At 36.7% G+C, this 10482-nt stretch overlaps 1 pseudogene; it reads left to right on the forward strand.

Moving 5' to 3' along the window:
• The first annotated feature begins 3730 nt into the window (after positions 1-3730).
• On the forward strand, positions 3731-6741 carry LOC121777489 (annotated as a pseudogene).
• The last annotated feature ends 3741 nt before the right edge of the window (positions 6742-10482 follow it).

Genomic DNA, 10482 nt, shown 5'->3' on the forward strand with positions numbered 1-10482 from the left:
GATGGGTCAATCATAGATCGTAAGCCACAGGTCGTGCATCACAGATTTCTGGTTCAAGTTCGAAAATAGGGTTTCCATCTTCCACCACGCAAACACCGATTTCTCATGCTCGAAAACACATAATCATGCTTACAAGTTCCTCATACATATATTTGCACATAAACTCATATTATTCACCAAATATTCCAAACCAACAACACATGATTTCAAACGAAACACAATATCATCCAAGTTCTTACGAAAACACACTTTCCCCCGTTAAATCTTGCGATCTATCAATCCTACAACCACTACATGCATGTAGGACTCAAGAACATGGTTCAAACGGAAAAGGATGAGGAAAAGTGAGCAAATATACCTTCTTTGACAAAAATAAATCGGTAGAAGCAAAGAACGAAACGATTCTTCGGAGACTCTTGAAGATAACTTCAACGGATTGCAAGAACAAGGGTTGGATGGAGGATTTTTGGAGATGGGAGAGTGGGAGAAGAGGCGTGTGGTAGAGAGATTTGAGAGGTGGAGGCGGTTTTTTTTTTTGTGACTATGGTTAGGGTTTATTTGATTTTATGGCTAAGGTTTAATCCCATACTTAATTTAAATAATTAAAAAGAATATCTCCAAGTATGGAATAGGGGGTGGGCGTGTGGTATGGAAGTAGTGAAGAGAAAAATATTTAAATATTCCAATAAAATTGGAATATGATTTATATTTGGTACAATTTTTTTTTGGGAAAAGACTCTCACAAAATAGGTAACAAATAAATTAATTCCCCAAGGAAAATCATAGGTACATGGGCGAAAATTCATTGGCCTTAAAGACGGAAATAGTCAAATCCTAATTAAAATAGGATATGAAGGGATTTGACAACATACGGTTAGACTTAATTGGATTTTAAGTTCAAGAAGGGAAATTAAACAAGGCACCAATTAAATCTACAAAAATAATTCATCCTCCTAATTAATAGGGGATTTTCGAAAATCTCCAAGGAATAAGCTAAGGGTCGAAAATCATGTAGAATAAATTAGGGATAATTTGGTTTGGATTTAATTTGGATAAATATCCCAAAACAATTAATTAAATCCAAGAAAGAAAATATTAATTCCAACAATTTGAAGGGACCGAAAATTCCAACTAAAATGGCTAGGACAACATGCATGATCCCATTTAATTAATTTCCCATGTTGGAAAAATATAGTACATTATTCCACATAACTCACAACAATTAAAACTCGCATTGCTAACTCAACCACATATAAATTTAATTCCATAAATGATATTCCAAATTCAACAACCACATTAATGAGAACAAAAGTCGCAAATTTTCGGGGTGCTACACTGTTGGTGTTTGGAAATATGTAGCACGCCCTGATCGGACTTTAGAATCGCCAGCAAAATGAGTTTGAACACAGGCTGTCGTGCGCGACCAGGCCCGGCGGGCCGCTGGACAGCTCCAGAACTCTCTGGAATGGTTGCAGCGGGCCGCTGGGTTGCGCTTCAGTTCCAGCTTCCGAATTTTGACCTTTTTATGCTCTTTTTCTGCTTTATTTTGCACATTTCTCACAAAACACGTCAAAATATCAAAATGGATAAAATATGCAAATAATGGACATGTAATGCAATTTTAACACTCAAAACGAACCAAATAATGACCTCAAAACAGTGCAAAATCCGAGCGTATCAATAGTTTCGAAGGATCTCAAATCCTGGGTTCTTTTTCCTCTTTGCCTCTCTTTCTGCACAAAATTTGCATAAGTCTTGCGTGTTTTTCACCTCCCGGGCGGAATTTTCTAGACATGCAGGGTTCGTATACAGTCCATAACTTCTTCTATGGGACTCCGATTGAGGCGTTTAAGATACCCACGCGAAGCTCTTTCAAAGAGGAAGAGAATGATATGCATTAAGGACTAATTGGACTTTAAAATCTCCAGAAAAATTTTCTTGAACCAAGGCTGCTGCATATTCTACACATTCTTAACAAAATAGTCAAAATAATGAGTTTGAGAGAACTGTCCATAAATGGAAATGAAATAATTTTATGATACATACGAAAAAGGAAAGTGTCCTTATTTTTATAGAACAGGGGGAGCAATATATAAAAGTGATCCACATTTCACTAATTTTTTCCACTCACTATCCTTAACGAAGTTAATCAAATCCTTAACCAGTGAAATATGAGATATTTAATGCGGATAGGGGTATTTAGTGGGGAACGGATCCCCTGCAGTGGAGAAATCACAGCAGGGGCTGCTGTACTCAAAACATATCGTTTCAGAATCGGAGAACGGCGTCGTTTTGTTTTCACAATTCAATTGAAAGTTTCTTCCACGTTTTCATTTAACGCAAATTCCTCTCTTTTTCTGAATTTCTATTCTTTATTGAATATGGAAACTAAATCAATTTAATAAAAATAAGAAATCTGATGTTACGTATACAAATCTAATTATAAACTAAACTAATGAATAGCATTTGTGAAGGAGTTACAGAATTGTATTTGGTTAATTTGTAGTATAAGACAATGGGGTATGTATCCTTGCGATTAAGACCAAATATGTTCCCGGTAATGCATACCAAGTGCTCGAAGAAAAGACCAAGAGAAGTAATTTGCTTGGGATTTATTTAGAAATTTTAAAAAGTCTTGCCCACATTCCTACAATATCTATTTCATAAGTTCTGCCCACGACATTATTTTTTACATATGAAAAAGTGTGAAAGCCAATTCTATAAAAACAAAATAATAGTAGTAAAAAATAATGATTCCATGTTCGATAATAATATATGTAGAAAATATTGAACTAGGATTCATATGATCCAAAGAGGAATGAAATCAACTTCATAGAATGATTCATTGAGAATTACAAGAGAGAAAACTACACTATTTATACAAGAGAATGAGCTAAGTAAGTAAGCAAAATATCTTCTAACTAACTTCCCAACTAACTTATCCAAAATATCTAATGCTGACACGGCAGTGACATGGCATGCATGAGGTGGAAACGAGGAAGCTCCATGATGTCGACTGAAACACAGCTTGCATGGGAAGAAGTCGACATCAGTTTCATCATCTTTCAAAATATATATTTCCCAATATCATTTATAAAATATGCAATATATGGTTTGGGAAATGAGATACATACGTTCATGGAACAAATAAGTCGTTCTCTGATTTTTCATTTCTAAAATAAGTCTTCTCCCATTTCTCCAACTCCGAAACGCTGCGTTTTGAGCACAGCAGCTCATGCTGTGATTTCTCCACAGCAGGGGATTCATTCCCGTATTTAGTGACAATAGTGGATCCATGATGTAAAACTCATGGGTCGGACAATAAAAAAATAAATTATGTATAAAATATTTAAATAATTGTTATTTAAAAAATATAATATTTAAATAGAGTAATTTTTTGAAAGAGGATATTATCTTTTGTGCATTCTTATTAATATTCGTCTCACAAATTTATAATTTAATTGTTTGATAGTGAGTTCGTATTCTTTGTATTTTAAAGTATTCTTGTTTTTAATTTGTGATACTACATGTAATTAACCTACACTATTGTGTTGATTAATTTTTTAATTTGTTCTCAAAGTATATAGTAATAAATAATAGTAGTATCCAAATAGAGAAGAGTAATCCTAATAAACACCAAATTTTAAAATTGATTAACATTAAAGTAGTTTTCCTAAAAAAAAGAAAAAAAATGTTTTCTGTCTCATTTTTTATGCCCAAATTGAATCTCAAAAGTTAAAACAACGACGCATTTCTTCCCAAACTTGTCTTCCGGTAAAATCCTCAGCTCTCCTTTTTCTTTGTTCCAAATTTCCTATCGACATCTTATCTGCTTCTCTTATCTGCTTCTCTGTTCTTTATTATTTATCTAATTTTTAGTTTCACTGTCTTCTCTACTTGTCGGAGGCAGGGCTTTTGAGGCAGCAATCATGAACCTGTTTAGTGAATTCCCAATCTCGACGTTCTATCACTCCGGCGATTTAAGATTCTTCCACAGCCACAGCCACAGCCACTCGCGGTTAATTTCGATCAATTGGAAATGAATATAGGCGTATTCTCTAAGCTTCAAATTTCCCCACAGAAGTCCAAGTCATCGTTCAGGTTCTTGTATCTTTATTTATTGAGAATTTCAACTAGTACTGATTTCAATCTCATCTATATTTTTTAATCTTAAATGTGTATATTGGATTTGTGAACCAAGAATGATCGAATCAGGACTGCATTCATCCCGTGTGTGGAGCACAAGCGAGAGGAATTGCCTCTCTCTTCTCCAACTGAAAGGCCACCGCATACTCACCCTCCTCCAAATCCACGCTTTAATGCTCGTCAACGCGCTTCAAGGCAACATCAACCTCGCCACCAAGCTTATAACCGCCCTCTCCGCCGTTCCACACTGCGGCATTCCTCACGCCCGCTGCCTGTTCGATCAAATGCCCCACAAATCCGATGCCTTCCTCTGCAACACCATGTTGAAGTCACACCTCTCCTCCCGCCAGTTTTCTGTAGCCCTTAGGCTCTATGCTCATTTGAGGAGAGAACACGCCTTTGTGCCGGATAACTACACTTTCTCCACACTCTCCAAGAGCTGCGGGTTAGATTTATTGGCACGGGAAGGAATGGATGTGCACGCTCATGTTGTCCGCTATGGCTTTAACTCTAATTTGTATGTGATTACTTCTTTGGTTGATATGTATGGGAAGTTGGGGCTTATGGGTTTTGCCAGAAAAGCATTTGATGAAATGACTGAGAGGAGTTCGGTGTCGTGGACTGCACTTATCAATGGCTATATCAGGGGTGGGAATATGGATATAGCAAAACTAATTTTTGATGGGATGCCAAACACTGATAAGGATACTGCTGGTTTTAATGTGATGCTTGATGGGTATGCCAAGTTAGGACATATGAGATCAGCAAATATTTTGTTTGATGCCATGCCGGAGAAAAATGTAGTTTCCTGGACAATTATGATTGATGGATATTGCAGCAATGGAGGGGTAGATGATGCTAGGCGGTTGTTTGATTTGATGCCAGACAGGAATTTGTATTCTTGGAACGCAATGATTGGTGGATATTGTCAGAATAAGAGACCCCATGAGGCGCTAGTGTTGTTCGAGCTACTGCTTGCGTTGAAATTGTTTGAGCCGGATGATGTTACTGTTGTTAGTATTCTTCCGGCAATCGCTGATTTGGGTGCTCTGCATTTGGGGAATGAGGTTTATAAATTTGTGAAGAAGAAGAAGTTGGTTAGATCTGCAAATGTTTCCACAGCAATGGTTGATATGTTTGGTAAATGTGGGGAAATTGAGAAAGCAAGAAGAGTCTTTGATGAGGTTGCGGCAAGAGAGACATGCACATGGAATGCTTTGATTAATGCTTTTGCGATCAACGGGTGTGCTAGAAAGGCACTAGAGGTGTTTATGGAGATGAAGAGAGAGGGGTTCAATCCGAATGATATAACAATGCTTGGCGTCCTGTCAGCTTGCAACCATGGTGGATTAGTGGAGGAAGGAAAAAGTTTGTTCAGTAAAATGGCCTCATTCGGGCTTACTCCTAAAATTGAGCATTATGGTTGTTTGATTGATCTATTAGGGCCGGACATTTGGAGGAAGCTGAGAGATTGATCGAGAGCATGCCTTATAAGGCCAATGGAATAATTTTGAGTTCTTTTCTTTTTTGCTTGTGGTTATGCTAAGGATGTCACCAAGGCTGAAAAGGTGGTGAAGAAGGCAATTACTCTGGATCCATGTAATGATGGCAACTATATCATGCTGAGGAATTTGTATGCAACTGAGAGAAGATGGAGAGATGTGGAACAAGCCAAAAGAATGATGCTAATTGGAGGGGCTAAGAAAGAGGTTGGATGTAGTGCCATTGAGATCAATAGGCAGGTTTTGGAGTTTGTTGCTGGGGATAAGAATAAGCTCCCATATTTTGTCTTGGATCAATTGCGAATGCACATGAAGTTGCAGGAGCCCCACCTCAGTATATAGGTAGCAAAGCAAGTGCAGGTTATATCTTATACAGACACTAAACCATGAACATACACATCTTCTGAAACCATTTTTACATATGGAAGTTGCATGTAAAGAGCCGAGAACAGAAAATGTCCATTTTAGTAGTCACGAACAGCTCTATATGATACAGCAGCCGTCATGCTGGTGAGGAAATTTCTCTTATCTACGATGAGCTTTTCTCCAAGGGGAAAATTCTCCCCTTGAAGGAAAACTGCACCACGTTGTGCGACAAGCTGCTGGCAGGCGACGACGACTTTGAGGGACTGTCGGCCCGGGTGGTGAAGGGGGCGAGCTGGTGGAGGGAGAGGCTGGGGATGAAGAGATCATCCCATGTCAATGTGGCTAAGAAATCTGGTGGTGGTAAGAGCTTGGGGAGTATAGATGAGCTCAAGATTCAAGACATTATTGATGAGGCTGATGAGAATTGATGTGATTTTTTTTTCAAAGGTTAAGATTTGATCATCATCATCATGAGTGTGTAAAGTGATTTAGTGTTTTTTGGTGATTGTGATGCATGATTTTTCATGTCACTGTTTTTATTGAGTGTGAGTCAATGCTAGGATTGGTGTAAAGACGTATAAGGATCTATTTATGATGATCTATGTGTAGACAATTAATGTGATATGCAGCTAGTCTTGCCTTCCTTCCACATGTGTACAAATGTTTGGAGTTTAAGTAAGATCTTTTTGTTGTAATAATATGATTGTGGATCTTAGCTTCTTTTGAAGTGGATCTTGCTCTTAGTTGTCTTCTTTTTTTGTGTATGTTTTATGGTGGACAAAGAATTTTTTATTATTATTTAATCTTATAAAATGGTTAAATTATTGATATGTTGGCGCGCAAATCTTTTATTTCGTTGAAGGACGAGGCCCAACACTAGAGTCTTTCCTTTCTCAGGCAACTATTCCATGACTGGATCAAGAGCGGTAGTGGTAGTCCGCCTTTGTCCTTCTTTACCAGGGGTTGAACAAGCTAGATATGATCGCGTTCAAGAATACATATTCCTCGACTAGATATTAATCAAGTTATATACTCCCTGCATTCCCAAAGTGTATGAACATTTGGTTTGACATGAGTTTTAATAAATAATTGGAAAAGTAAGACATAGATAGAAAGAAAAAGTTTTTAAAGTATTGTTAGTGTAGAATGGGTCTTTCCTCATTAGAGATAAAGAAGATTCTAAAATTAGAAAGTTCCTACTTTTCAGGGACGAACTAAAAGGAAATAGTTCGTACTTTTCTGGGACAGATGAAGTAATATTATAAAGGTCAAAAGTGGTCCTAAATATATGGTTGAAATACAAAGTTGGTCCAAAACATTTACTTTTTGAATATCGGTTCCTAAACAAATGAAATTATTGTCGGATAGGTCGTTTTTTATGGTTCCGTTAAAATAAGATGTGTACGGTCTTTGTAGTTATCTTGTAATGTTTATTTTGTTTCCTTATTTTTGATCTAACTTATTGGTAAGACTCATTGCATACATTGACTTTTGGGTGATTTTATATGTTTTTGGAGAGATAATGCACAAATATGTGAAGATTAGTGTGCAGGACAAGTACTTAATAAGAGAAAAAAGTGGACGAGTCAAATAGAGGCAAAATGCAACAAAACAAGTGGCCTAATTGATCAAAAGCATACACATGGAGAGGCCGAGCTCCTAGAAGACATAAAGGGGGCAAAGAGAGGGATATGTCCTAAATCTCAAGGGCACAAACGTCAATCCTGAGGAGAAACCCTCAAGGGATAGGCTGCCAAGCCGCCCTATAAAAGAAGTAGAACATGAAGCAAAAAGAGAGCCCCCTTCATCTTTTACCTTAGTGCTTTAGTTGGCTGTTCGCATCTGCCATTTTGTTCTTCCGAATTTCACCCACGAAAGCCAAGTATTTCGTAGATAAGAAGTCATCCACCGCATTAAAAGTCCAGCCATTAAATTGTTCCGTACACCACTCTTTGGATTGAAGAAACAATTTCACTTTTTTATTTTGTTATTTATATTTGCACTTCCATTCGTATGAAGACATGTTTGATTTTAGTTTATTTGCTTTCATATTTATTTTTTCAAACTTCGTGACCTTTTCACAACTAGTTCTATCTTACTCATGTTTTCTAGGCTTATTCACTTCGCATTTGTTTTCGCTTGTGTTCGTTTTTCGTCAATTGGAAGCTTTCTAGATAGGTAGCTTTTTTTTTCATACAAAAGCACCCGGTGTGGGCTGGGGTTTAGGTGGGCCCCCAACCTGTGAATAAAATCAAAATATAACGTTCAAAAATATGATCGTAGCCCAAAAGTGACTAGGATCCAAACCAAGAACATGAGAAAGTAAACCGGAGGTCCCACAAGTCGGGATTCCCCATGCTATCAAATGTAAACTAGAAACTAAATAAACAAAAGGAAAAGTCTAGTATGTAATAATGATTTCTAGATAGGTAGCTTAATAAATCTGGAGTATTACGTAGTTAAGTCTGGTGATCAAGCAAGTTTTCGACTTATGTTTAGTTCCAGTTGATTAGTCGTCATTCCATGCTTGCCTAGGGTAGATCTCACATTTTAAGATGTTTTGATTTGTTGCTCTTCATGTTCATGTTGTTTTGTTAGTTGATAGTCCATGGATTACTCTGCAAATTGTAGCATGAAGAAGATAAAGTAGTTTGGATGTCGCTTTAGGAGATCTGATTCGGATCAGATTGTTGTCTTTTGTCTTTTGTCATTTGCACTTTTTGAGCTTTTTGCAATTTTAGGTAATGTACTTGTTTTTACTTTTTTGTGCATGTTCACCCTATTTAGGTTGTTAGCACAGAGCTACCTAAGTCAAGTGCTCTATTCTGTTTTGTTTCTTCTCTTCGCTATGATCCAAAAGTTTTGCATGCCCATTAAGTTTCGATCAACATTTTGCATTCGTTTTCCTGGTCGAGTTGATCAGTTTAGATTTAAGGTTTCATTTTATTTTTGTCCAGTGGTACTTAAACCACAATTGTTGTGTGGCAACAGCCAAACCCCCTCATGACACCCGAGTATAGTGTTCATGGCCTTTATCCATCTCTGCAGTATTCGACCCTTACATCCATGTGCTAGTTAGTTAGTAGAGCTGTGGGTTAAGGTTTTCTTTGGTAGCAGCAGTATGTCGCACCCAGTGTCTAACGATAACAGTCCAGCCTACCTGATCAATTGGGTGAATCACATGCACTTGCATACACGTAGACTGCTTAGGGTATGCGGTAAGCTATCGCATCATGTGACAATGCATATAACGACAACACGTGTGACCCAGATAACTGCAACAAGCTAGACTATTAAAGAAATAGGGAGAAAAAGTGGGTAAAGTATGAGGGAAAAACTTTCCAATTTTAGAAGTGAGACTATTTTTTTAGGATATCCCAAATTGAAAAAGTTAGATTATTATTCGTGGACGTAATGAGTATTTAATTAAATCTTTTTAGGTTTTCTTTTTTATTCTTTCCCGAATCGTAAAGTCAAATTAAGGAGAGTCTGGACACTATAAATAATACTCTCTCTGTCCCACAAGAATATGCATTCTTTCCTTTTTAGTTTGTCCCACAAGAATATGAACATTCTAGTTTTGTAAACTTATTTGTCTCTAATTAGGTGAGATCTATTTTCTACTAACAATACTTTAATTACCTTTTCTCTCTACCTCTCTCTTACTTTACCAATTTTGCATTAAAACATGTGTCGAACACAAATGCATATTCGTTTGGGATGGATGGAGTAGTCTTTAGAGAGTCAAAATTATTGAGAAATAAAATTTTATCTTTCTCTTCACGGTTCTGAACCCTAACACCTCAATTAAGGTAAATTATCTTCCATCTTTAAACTTATATCGCAATTCTCAAGTTAGGGGCTTAGGGCAAGTAAAACCAAACCCTAAGAATGGCTTTGTTTTCAGGAATAGTGATCAGGCCAAGTTTTGTGAGGAGAGTAGAGAAGTTTTGTTTTGTCGAAAAATTAAAGTTAATTTAATTTCTTTTTCATACATAGTCATAATCGACATGTTATGTTTTTGATCCATGTAGACATTTCGTTTTTCCACCTGAAAATAAAACATTGTCAGGAGACATTCCAACATGTCACATAATATTTTATTTGGGTGGAAACTGGTCTTGGTAGCTATTGCATACAAAGTCGGAGTTCATGACTTATTTCTGTCTATGTTTTAAGTTTATAGGAGATATTGAGATGCTTACAAATCAGCTCGAGGAATAGTCACTAGGCCCTCCGATGAATACCATTGGTAATTATAAAAAATTCATGTGTATAGAATTAGAGTCTAATACCGCCTAATAAAAATAATACTGTGAGATTTTAATTAAATCCTTTAATTGAACGTTTGGGCTTTATTCTAGAGCGACCTACAAAACTAGTACCCACAAAATGGAGTTTGAGCCATTTTAGTACCCAATATTTACAAAATTACTTTTTCAGTTAAAAGGTTCAATAAATTCCAAAT

The sequence above is a fragment of the Salvia splendens genome, chromosome 18, assembly GCF_004379255.2.
Source record: "Salvia splendens isolate huo1 chromosome 18, SspV2, whole genome shotgun sequence".
NCBI lineage: Eukaryota > Viridiplantae > Streptophyta > Magnoliopsida > Lamiales > Lamiaceae > Salvia > Salvia splendens.